The sequence below is a fragment of the Quercus lobata genome, chromosome 9 (assembly GCF_001633185.2).
Source record: "Quercus lobata isolate SW786 chromosome 9, ValleyOak3.0 Primary Assembly, whole genome shotgun sequence".
NCBI lineage: Eukaryota > Viridiplantae > Streptophyta > Magnoliopsida > Fagales > Fagaceae > Quercus > Quercus lobata.
Genome location: NC_044912.1, coordinates 9,993,032 through 10,005,286, shown reverse-complemented (window position 1 = coordinate 10,005,286; position 12,255 = coordinate 9,993,032). Strand labels below are relative to the sequence as shown.

The 12,255-nt window shown below is 39.7% G+C and overlaps 1 pseudogene; it reads right to left on the bottom strand.

Annotated features, from left to right (window-relative positions):
- Positions 1 to 564: 564 nt before the first annotated feature.
- Positions 565 to 1,624, bottom strand: LOC115961183 (annotated as a pseudogene).
- Positions 1,625 to 12,255: the final 10,631 nt, after the last annotated feature.

Below are 12,255 nucleotides of genomic sequence, written 5' to 3'. Positions count from 1 at the left end.
TGAAACGGTGTGGGTTTGAAAGAGTTAGACTAACAAATGTAAGAATAAGCAAGACCAACTAATGTTTGTGAAGAAAAGAATTACCAATAGCAGTCAAGGGCACTCTATTTTTTGTCCACAACCTTTGCTGGGTTTGTTCTCTTTCGCAGTGGGGGAAAAAAAAATAGAAAACAGAAAAATGGAAAGAAGAAAACAAAAAGTAAACCATGTATATAAACAACAATAAGTAGTTACTAAAACTAAATAAGGAAACCACCGAAAAGATATATTGTTCAATATTTTTAATGGTAGACGTGGCATTAATTTATGTAGCCAAGTGGCAGAATGAGGAGTGGTCAACAAAAGGTCAAATGTTTCGGCTATTAGTTATTATATAGATAAAGTTTTCTTTGCTCTCAGTTATTCATTAAGCAAGAAAATATGAATCACAGATTTTTCTCTCAATCTTTCTCTTTGTTTCCTCTCCTTTCCATTGTATAGAAACTCATCAAACACTTTCAACTAGTGGAGATTTTTGCTTTCCCAATTAAAATCAATTAGTTTGAAACATCAACTAGTTTGCATTTAAATTTTAGCCCATTGACTTGATTCACCTAATTGAAATGATGAACTAGTTGAATTTAAGTTGTCTCTTACATCCCCTGTCGGTCTCCCTGGTGATGATGATAGGAAAGGCTTGGTAGGCATTTGTAAGCTTTCAACTTCTCCTTTAAGCATTTTTACAACTTTGTTCATTGAAGGATGATCACTAGGCTTCATCTGTATACACCATAATGCAACTATGATCATCTTCTTAGTAGTTTTCTTCTCCTCCTCTGTGGCATCTTCCATATCTATGTCATTTCCTTCGATAAATTGGCCATAGACCCAAGTTAGAAGTAAATTTGGCTTGAATGGTCTACAACTTGATTAAAGTTCTTTCTTTTGATTGCAATTTCCAACAATAACATGCCAAAACTATAAACATCAGCTTTATAGGAGACCCCTCCAATATTTTTATAGAACAACTCTGGAGATATATATCCTAGTGTTCCCTTTGCAGCAGTCAAAGACACTATGCTATCATCTATTGGATAAAGTTTTGCAAGTCCAAAATCAGAAACCTTTGGGGTGAAGTTCTCATCAAGAAGAATGTTATGAGGCTTGATATCAAAATGCAAAATTTGCATGTCACATCCTTGATGCAAATATTCAATTCCACAAGCCACTCCAAGAGAAATATCGTATGTTTTCTCAATACTTAAGGTGATATTTCCTTCTCTAGAAAAATGTATTTGTCAAGAGAACCATTATGTGTGAATTCATATATAAGAGCACGCTTTAGTCCCTCAGCACAGTAGCCAATAAGTTGCACCACATTCTCATGGTGAATCCTTCCAATTTTTGCAACTTCATTGATAAAGTCTTGCCCGTTAGCTTTGGAACCTCCCAACATCTTTATATCTACAAGAAGACCACTTTGAAGCTTTCCTTTATATACAGAGCCATAGCCTCCTTCACCCAATTTGTCCTCAAAACCTTTAGACATCTTTCTAATTTCTGAGTATGAGTACCTAATTGGCATAAGGTTAATTTGGCTTTGCAGAAATTCTTCAACATTATCATACATTGATAAATGTCTCTTACGCCACATACATATCAAAACAGCCACCACACAAGGAGTCCCCAAGACAATTTTTGCTGCAAGGTGTAAGAATACTGTGCAGGAACATCACATAAACAACTATTAGAAAACAAATTTGTTGTAGCATTACTGTCAATTTTTTTTTTTAATTTTCATGAAAATAACTTTTTTATTTTTATATTTTGGGTTGTTTTCTTTTTGATCCTTATGTTTTGAATTTTTTTGAATTTGGTTTTTAATCGCAGTGATGGAAACTACTTGTGTAGTCAATTGTTTACACATCAAAGACAGTTACTAAGTTGTAAAAAATGGACCAAAAAAAGTTTTCTCTCCATACTCCCACTAGTACCTTTCACCCTCTCCTTTCCCCTGACCTAACATCTCTGCTCACTACCATCTGCACTCACCCATCCACCCCTTCATTCCGCCCACCTCATCCCCTAACCACCTCTTTCTACATCATCTTTCATCCATCTCATCCTCTAACCACCACTTCTCTGCATCATCCACCCCACATTCTAAGCTGTCAACAACATCCCAAATCTGCCATAGAGGTCTTTGACCTCATATCACGCACAGAAAAAGTTTCCTATGAAGAAACCAGAATAAAGCTCCCTCCAAGCCTAGCTTCCATAACAACATCCAACCTTACCTTCCTCGCCAAACTCATCACCAACAAAGACATAGGACCCACCTATGTCAAGGATGTGGTCCTTAAAGCATGGTCTCCGGTCTACCCCCTGCACGTGAAACATATAGTCAAGAACATGTTCATGTTTTCATTCCACCACGAAGTTGACGCGCACAGAGCCTTTCATAGACAGCCATGGTCTTGCAAGGGTGGACACCTCATCATTAAAAAATGGAGCCCAGATATCACCTGGCAAGAAGTCGACTTTTCATCATCAACCTTCTGGGTGCAAGTCCACGGCCTCCCCGCCTTGTGGAGTACGGAGGATAACCTGAAAAGGATAGGCTTGCGGCTTGGGAAAGTCATAGAAGTGGATCTAGTCGGAGAACCAGGCGGCGTTTGAAAAAAATTCCTAAGGATTCGAGTTGATATCCCAATAGAGAAGCCCTTGCTCCCAAGCTTCTTCCTCCCACGGCCGAACAACAGTGACTTATGGATCAGACTGAAGTATGAGAAACTAGCTGATATTTGCTATAAGTGCGGAGTTATCGAAAACGAGGAAAAATCATGCACAAATACCCTCTTCCAAATCCGAAACCCCTACGGTGTAACATTCAAAGCAGCCGAACCATGGCTCCATCCCGATCATGATAGCCCACCTCCTAGAGTTTCCCAGCACCCAACTAGCGACTCTAATGTGGCCTCAATCGTACCTGAAATGTCACCGGAGTGTGATAACAACTCCGTGCAAGACAGTGGTCCTGGGGCAGCATCATTAGCAATGTTAGCACCTGAAATGTCGCCGGAGCAGGATAACAGTTTTGTGCAAGGCAGTGGTCCTGGGGTAGCATCGTTAGCAACGTACAATACACATCCTGTACAGAGTACCAAACCACAACCTACACAGAGTACGTGGCACCCTCACGACATTCCCACCTCCACTACCTCTGAAAGTACGGAAAGTACTATCCTAACGTCTCACACCCAAGCTGAGCTGGAAGCAATACGGGTGACACTTGTACCCCACACCAAGTCCACATCTCAAGCGAGCCCTTCAGCCAAAGCTTCAGCCCAATGCCTTCGAAATCTGATCCGACTAACTCCTGTCCAAGTGGGCCTAAGGCCCATAGAAGAGCACACACCATCCAGCCCAATCAACAACCCGATCCCATTCCTTCCACCGTCCCCAATAGATATTTCAGAATCCCTAAATACCCAATCTCCCATTTATCCCACACCTCTATGTTCCAACGCCACTGAAAAACTCCAGGATCCCCAAACCCAACCCCTCACTCCGCTACACACAATATCATTTCCACCAAATCCTCTAAAAAGGAAGGTCATAGAAAAAGATCTAAACATCTTTGCCAAACGTCTGAGAAAGGAAATTAGTGGACATGAACCGTTATTTTTCGATCTGAAGACCGCTGCCCTCATTCCATAGTCAAGCCTAGAGCATTTCATTCTCAAGGAGAATAAAAAATTAAAGGATGAAGCCTAGAACCGTAAGTCTTTCTATCATTTGTCTTATGAAGCATGCTCACACATCTATGCTAACCCCAATTCATCTACTACTATGGCCGAGGAGGCGGGCCTTATCATGCCCCCACCATCCCCATGAAAATCCTCGGTTGGAACGGTCAGGGCATCTGCAACGCCTCGACAGTTCGAGCCTTAAAGGCTCAAATAAAAGGGTCTAAACCCGATTTAATTTTCCTGTCTGAAACTAAAGCTACTGTAAATAGAATGGATAATGTTAGGAATTCTATCAAGTTTGATCATATGTTTGTTGTTGAGGCTAAAGGCAAAGCTGGCGGCCCGTGTGTTTTATGGAAAGCTGGGCTTTCGGTTAAGGAAGTAGAATTCAATAAAAATCTCATTGCTGTCAAAATCAGCGACACTATCTGCGAGTGGCTCATGGTGGGTTTTTACGGCCCTCCGTATTTTTCAAAAACGAAAAAAGCATGGGAATGTCTCCTGGCCCTGCTTGAATCCCACCAAGGACCTTGGATGTGTTTTAGCGACTTCAACTTTGTGCTAAATGAAGATGAAGCTCTGGGAGGTAAAAAAGGTAGCAGCTCTACCAACTATCTCAAAGAATAGATGTTCGAAGTTGGTGCCATTGACCTTGGATACTCTGGTGGTAAATATACTTGGGCAAAAGGCAAATGGGAGAATGCCTCAGTCAAAAGAAGGTTGGACAGAGGAATAGCCAATATATCATGGAGGTTAGCATACCCAAAAGCAACAATGACCCATCTGGGTGCCATCAGCTTCGACCACGCACCAATTGTACTCGACACCAACCTTCTATCCACCTTTGCTCACCGACCTTTTAGATTTGAGGTTGCATGGCTAAGGGATGAACGCTGCTCATCGGTAATCGATAGTGCTTGGAATGAGGAATGTCATGGCTCTGACTTCATCAAGTTATGCAAAAAACAAGCTACCACCAGAGATGTGCTCAAGAAGTGGAACAAGGAAGTGTTCGGTCGGTGCTAAGACAGGATAAATTCCCTGATCCAACAAATCAATGCCATCCAGAGAGAGCCTCCTTCAATCCATTCAGGGGATTTAGAAGCTGTCCTTCAAGCTGAACTCTCAGAATGGCTTCTCCGGAGCGAAGCTCTATCGCGCCAGAAATCAAGAGAGCTTTAACTGAAGCTAGGTGACAAAAACACCAAATTCTTCCACTTCTCCACAATCATCAGAAGGAAAAGAAACAGCATTGATGCGTTACGGGATGATAATGGAGTATGGATTACAGAGGGCAATTCCATTAGAAATGCATTCCTTGTACATTTCAAGAACCTCTTTCAGCAAAACGTGGCTGACTTTCCCCCTCATCTTGGGCACCTTGTTCTCCCATGTATCACAGAGGACGAGAACTCCGAACTCAGCAGAATTCCCACTCTGGATGAGATTAAATCTATACTTTTTGGCATGCAAGATCTCAGAGCCCCTGGTCCGGACGGCTTCCCTGCTATATTCTATAAGAAATGCTGGCCTACAGTCAGTGACGCCGTCATCAACGCTGTCATTTCCTTCTTCACCAGAGGGACCATGCCTAGAAAGGTAAACTGTTCACTCATTGTCCTCATTCCTAAAATTTCTAACCCCTCTACTGTAAATCATTTCAGACCTATATGTCTTTGCAATGTGATTTACAAGATTATCTCAAAGCTGTTAACAGCGAAGCTTAGACCTCATCTTGATAAAATTATCTCCCTGGCGCAATCCGCTTTCATCCCTAACAGATGGATAGCCGAAAACCAAGTCATTGTTCAAGAGATCCTTCATAGCTTCAAGTCCCGAAAAACCAAGTCGGGTCTTATGGCGATTAAAATCGATCTCCAAAAGGCTTATGACAGAGTTAGTTGGAGTTTTATTCATGCTGACCTTCTTCACCTTGGCTTCAATGAGGTTTTTTCAAACTGGATTCTTAGCTGTTTAACCTCGATGTCTTTTGAAGTATTAGTCAATGGGGGCAAGTCTGAAAGCTTCAAACCAAGCAGGGGGCTTAGACAAGGCGATCCACTCTCCTCCTATCTTTTCCTTTTGGGGCAAAAAATTCTTTCTAGAATGCTAGACCATGAACTATGGCAAAAAAGCATCAGTGGAATAAGAACCAGCAGAAGTGGCCCTATTATCACACACGTGACGTACGCGGATGATATTATACTATTCTCCAAAGCTTCAAAAAAAATGCCACAGCAATTGCTCGAACCCTTGATAAGTACTGCCTTTGGTCCGGCCAACAAGTTAACAAAGAGAAGTCTGACATCCTTTTCTCGAAACACACCCAGAGCAACATATGGTGATCCTTAAAAAGCACTCTCCAAATGAAGTCTCTCAAAAAAGATTCTATCTACTTGGGTGCACCACTCTTGCTGTCCAGAGCTCCTATAAAATACTTCGCATACATCCAATCTAAGCTCGAAGCCAAACTCTCAGGGTGGAGGAGTAAATGCCTCTCGTGGGCTGGAAGAAGAACCCTCATATGCTCGGTTGCCCAAACCATCTCTAACTATGTTATGTCCACTTTCAGCATCCCTAAAAAAGTGTGTGACAACATTGACTCCCTTAGTAGAAGATTCTGGTGGAATCCTAAGAAACCAGGAGGTAATTTTCTTGCTTGGAGAGCATGGGACAAACTTTGCAATCCAAAGAACCATGGTGGTCTTGGTTTCAAAAAAGCTAAGGATATCAACAATGCACTCATTGCCAAGCTTGCATGGATGATTGCCTCCAAGAGGGATAGCCTATGCATGAGTATCCTAAGAGCAAAATACAAAGTATCTGAGGAGTGGTTGTACTCTGATCCCCCCAACCGTGCCTCCCCTATTTGGAAAGCTATTAAGCAAGCAAAGAAAGTCATTATTAAAGGAGCTTATTACACCATTGGTAATGGTACCTCCATTAATGTCTGGAAGGACCCTTAGGTCCCCTGGATAGAGGGTTTCATTCCTACCCCTAAAGCAGAGGAGTATGCTCAGCTCCCAGTCTCTGCTTCTCAGTTAATTGACACCGACCTTCACTGTTGGAAGCATCATTTAGTCAAGGAGTTGTTTGACCCCCCATCTGCTCGAGCCATCCTCTCCATCCCCATCCCCTCCAATCCTTTCCCTGATAAGCTCATATGGACACCGGACCTTAAAGGGCGCTTCTCAGTTAAATCAGCATATCACACTTCCTACACTCACCTCCCCACCTTAACCCCCACTGGCCTCAACTGGAGTAAACTTTGGAATTTGAATGTTCCTGAGAGACTGAAAATGTTCCTTTGGAGGATCGGCGTAAATTCGCTTCCCACAAGGCAAAATCTCCAGACCTGCTTCCATGTAAGTGACCTTTCTTGTATCTTCTGTAAGGATAGCATTGAATCTTCTACCCATCTCTTCTTTAACTGCCCCGCATCAAGATCCTTTTGGTTCTCTGTTTGTTGGGGTCTCAGAACTGATCTTCTAGCTATTTCTCAACCTGAGGATATTGTTAAATTAGTGCTGAACCCTCCAGCACTTCCTAACAATGATTCAGGTAAAGGTCATGTCCCTCTGCTCTTGGCCTTAACACTTGAAGAAATTTGGAGAGCAAGGAATTTCTCCCTCCATCATAATTGCCATTGGGATATCTTCGCATCCATCAGACTGGTCTCAACCCCCCCAATTGTTCCCCAGCACCCCCCATGCGTGCAAGCTTGGTGCCCACCGGCCTTAGGGTGCATCAAGATCAACGTGGATGCTACCATTTCAACCTCTCAAGCAACTATTGCAGTAGTAGCTCGCGACTACCGCGGTGTACCTGTCAAAATCTGGGCTAGATTGACAAAGAAAACTTCCCCCCTCCAAGCGGAAACAGAGGCGTTACTTTGGGCAGTCCAGCTTGCAAAAGTGGAAAAATGGAGCCATGTGATCTTTGAAGGAGATGCCAAGATTTGTTTCGATGCTATCAACACCCCCAGCAATCCTCCTCCTTGGTGCATCCACACTCCGCTGCTTAACATCTTTGCTCTTGAGTGTTTTGTTTCCTGCACTTTTGTTTGGGTTAGTAGAACTTGCAATGGTGTAGCTCACCACGTAGCTAGTTTCTCTTTACTGTCTCATTCAACTTTCTTTTTCTTTTTGGATAATCTGCCCCCCTCTTTGCTGCATTTATGTAAGGCTGATTATCCCCGTATTCTTTGTTTCTTCGGTAATGCATTGCAGTTTATCAAAAAAAAAAAAAAAAATGTTTACACAGCTATCACGCTTAAAAGATGACATGATTAATAAAATAAAATAAAATATTAATTGGCATTAAAAATAGCTAAGATCCACGTAAAAAATAAAAAAGAAATGTTATAATTCCTCAATTTTAAGAAAATACAAAAAAGAATAAAATGATTAAAAAAAAAAAAAAGGGCCATGCTCCTGGAGCAGAGGAGATGGTTAGGATAGTGAACTTGAAACGCGGAGCATGAGCAGCTAGCTATTGAGCAAAGCCAATGGTATTGTTTTAGTAGAGGTTAACTCATTTTTAGGTGTTGTACATTCTAGAGGAGACTTAACTTATTCTTTTGCATTTCATATTGGTGATCACTTTTATTCACGTTAGGACAAGTTATTGACATGTAATTATTATGTAGACTTCCATTCTTTTGTGGTAAGTGATCCTTGTAATTATTCATAGAAACCTGACTTACTTTAGGAGTATCTTTAATGAAATTATTATGAAAATTTCTTCATGTTGGTGAGAATTCTTTGGATTGAATTGTTAAAAATAAAAATAAAATTATAGGTACTTTTGGGTTGTAGTTTTCTCATGTTTGGGACCATTTTTTAGTTTAGGGGGTGTCAAAAGGGAAGCACAACATATGTTATTTCCATGTTAATGCAACTAATATTTATGTCTTGTTTGAATGTGTAACTATTTTTAAGCACATCCATTAAATAAATAAATAAATAACTATTTTTAAGAACAATGTTAATGAATCACATGCTAAAACAATTTGAAGAAGAGATCGGGTTATTACTGATGTTCTGTACTGTTAAGACCCAATTGACCCAAAAATCTGCAAGAAATTCATTATAAAGGTAAAATTACTTTTTGTTAACAAAAGATGAATTGCTAATTAGTGAAATAAGTGACATGAATAACTTGAAAATTCTACGGCCTAATAAAATTGCATTAACAACTCTCATTGGGCCGTGCTTAACAGCAAATATAAACAAAAAAACTAGTTGACTTTATTGAGTAGTATTACAAGTACTACAACTTTTATTACACTAAGCTAATAAACTAATGTGTTATCAACTATAAAGAAATAATTCAAATATTCATTTATGAGTTGTTGAAACTTATCTATTACATTTATTGTTACATCAATTTGTAAGTAAAATTTGTAATACTTGTAGCATTTTCCGACTTTATATATGTATATCAGAATGGTGGCAAGAAGAAGAAGTGTTCAGCCAAAGAAACAGAAACAGAGTACAAGATGAACTACAAAGTAGAAGAAGAAGAAGAAGAAGAAAGGCACTGCAAAATAGAAGAAGGAGATAAACGACTGTAGTTTTTTTAAAATTGTTACTAAACGACTTGTAGCTTAGATTAGTTGCAGTTGTAGATAAACTGTTAGTGGACACACACTTAGCACGTGTAAGAGTTAGGTAGAGGATTCGTTAGCTGGTTAGTATGGTTTATCCTGTTATTTCCTTATATCAGCTAGCATATAAAGCTTGTAATCCTTTTGATAATATATGTAAATATATATATATATATATATATATATATATATATATTCTTCAAAATTAGGACGTCACTTTAATTGAGAGGAGCTTGATTAGAATTTGCACCAGACTAGCCGTTAGTCAAAATTTCGATCCAAACAATAGACTTATTGAATGAACCGTTAATCAACAAACTACAAATATTATTGTTTTCTTATTCATGTCTGGCTCTCTCCCCGAACCACTGAGATTGAGTCTCTCTCTCTCTCTCTCTCTCTCTCAACACCATGGCTTTGCGTCTTAAGAACCAGATGCTGAAACTGTAAACGGCTTTGCAGCAAGCTTGCGTAACGGAGAAAGCCGAGTTGAGTTTGGTCGACCATGACCCACTCCAATCGGCTTCTCTCTCCGCTCGGGTACGTCACAGAAATCCGATCCTGTTCTCTCTCACGATTTTGAAGTCTGATCGCCTTCTCTCTCTCCAATTACGATCTCTCTCATGACCGTTCATTTGGGTTGTTTGAATTTTTATTTATTTATTTTTATTGAATGGGCTTGATTTGATAGTGTTTGTGTGTTTGATCTGAATGTGTTGTGTTTGAAAGAAATAATAATGATCTGATTTCTAAATGGGTTGATCTGAAATTGAGGAAGAAGAGGGGAGAAAAGAAACAATGTAACACCGAAAAAGTGGTTTGCAATTGGGGACCTTTGGATAGGAGTTATTGGTGTGTGACTGAGTTTTTCTGTGAAGGATCGATGAAAATGGTGAAAGAGCTTGGAGAGGAAATTTGATTACAAGGACTCTTGCTCTAATACCCTATTAAATTACCGAATCTTCCAAAATCTTAAACTATCGGAATATAATAAATTTAATCATTTAACAACGTACTTCTAATATCATCAATAGTGCAATTACTCATGCAATTCTATTTCCTTGTCCATTCTATATTAATTACTATCCTTCAAACAATTTTTTTGAGATAGAAACCTCACCTGCTACTCCTGAATCTGGTCCATAATACAACCATCCTACATTTTGGACTAAGTAATACCACCATTCTGCATTATATCTTTCATAGCTATGGCTCCATTCTGCATTTTTGACAAATAAAAGAACAACATCAGCGTTGATGGCTACAAAATTAAATTTGGTCATTATACGGAAACTACAATAAATATTCCCTAACATGTCAATTACACACTAGAATTGATGGCGTACGCACCACGAAGCTATCTTCTTAAGAAATTCGACAATTTTTACTTTTCATTTCCTCAAGCATAAAAGTTTGAGATCAACCAATTGCCCAAGTATATGGTTATTCCTCTACTTGTGCCATCATCACATCAGGCACAATTACTCATACAATTCTATTTTATTGTCCACTTTATCTGACCCTTCAAGCAAGTTTTTAAGATAGAAACCTCGCCTAGGAGTTGATATAGGATACGTTTAAGCAATCATGCTTTGACAAAAAAAGAATAACATCAGTTTTAGGAGGACTTAAAGTCAAATCTAGCCTTCATACCGAGACTTGAATACAAATATCCTAGGATGTCTAATATGGATTGTGTATGCACCAAGAAGTTTGGTCTTATAGAAGTTTAATAGAAACAGTATATATACGAAATGGTTAGTGAATGGTGACAGTGGAAAAATGCAAGAATCATGCAAAGGGAACTGATGGTCAACATGTAAATGGAAAGTGTTATGGCCTTTCTCGCTTTATTTACCCACCAGTACTCATGCATTGAACGTGGTTCGCGTCATCGAGGTAGCAAGAATAGATATCTCCTCCGCAATAAGTAAAACAAAGACCTTGGAGCCATGAAAGCTCAAAACCACATACCAATTCATTGTGGACGTCTTTACAGGAAATATTTGAATCATCACTTCTGGCCACGATGTCCGAAACATCTTCTCTACTTTGCACGACTCCTCCACTTGGGATGCGTTGGTTATACCAACTTTAAGATATCTATACCTCTTGGAATCAGATATAGAAGAAGAGTTATCATTATAATTGCAAGTAGAAGTGTCCAAATACAATGAAGAATTCACTGGTTTTTCACAGCTCATCAAAACCAAACTCCGAGATAGTTCGAGATCCCGGTAATTCACCTGTGTCCCCTTTCGCAGATAAGTGTCATATGGATAGGCGCCATATCTGAGATAATATCGAGATGAAGTAATTGTCCTTGTGCATACTCGAGTCTACAATCCGGATTGTGTAGTTGTTGTAACTGATTTCCTGTACGTAGTATTTTCCTCCAAATGAGGATAGCAGCACCGTGTGATTGTTCTCACACGAAAGTTCATACCTTGGGTCCCCGCAGTTTTGTGGGTCGGTCGACAATCGAAAAGGAAAGCTTATGTTGTGGATATTCCCACAAGAAGAAGCGGAAAAGGTATGATTAACCATAGCAGTAGGAGCACAGCAAGTTGGATGGACTAATACAAGAACAAAAAGGACAGTGAGTCCTACAGTAGTGAACGTCAATCCTCTTGCCATTGAGGTAGGTAGAGGTAGAGAGAGAGGAATATTTCCACTAGTTACTAGTACATACTAGAAAACTTCCACATACAGCTGTAGACAAACACAAAAAAAAATTCTTTCTGTGGTCTTCACTCTTCAAAGCATCTTCAACATTAATAAAGTAAAAAGTAGAGTTTCCAGCTGAAGAAAGATGATGCGCAAGTTCGTGGTAGTGGAACAGTATCAACATTAATATATAGAGCAATGCACCAACAATATTTGGCGTCAGCACACATACGTCATCTTGATATATTA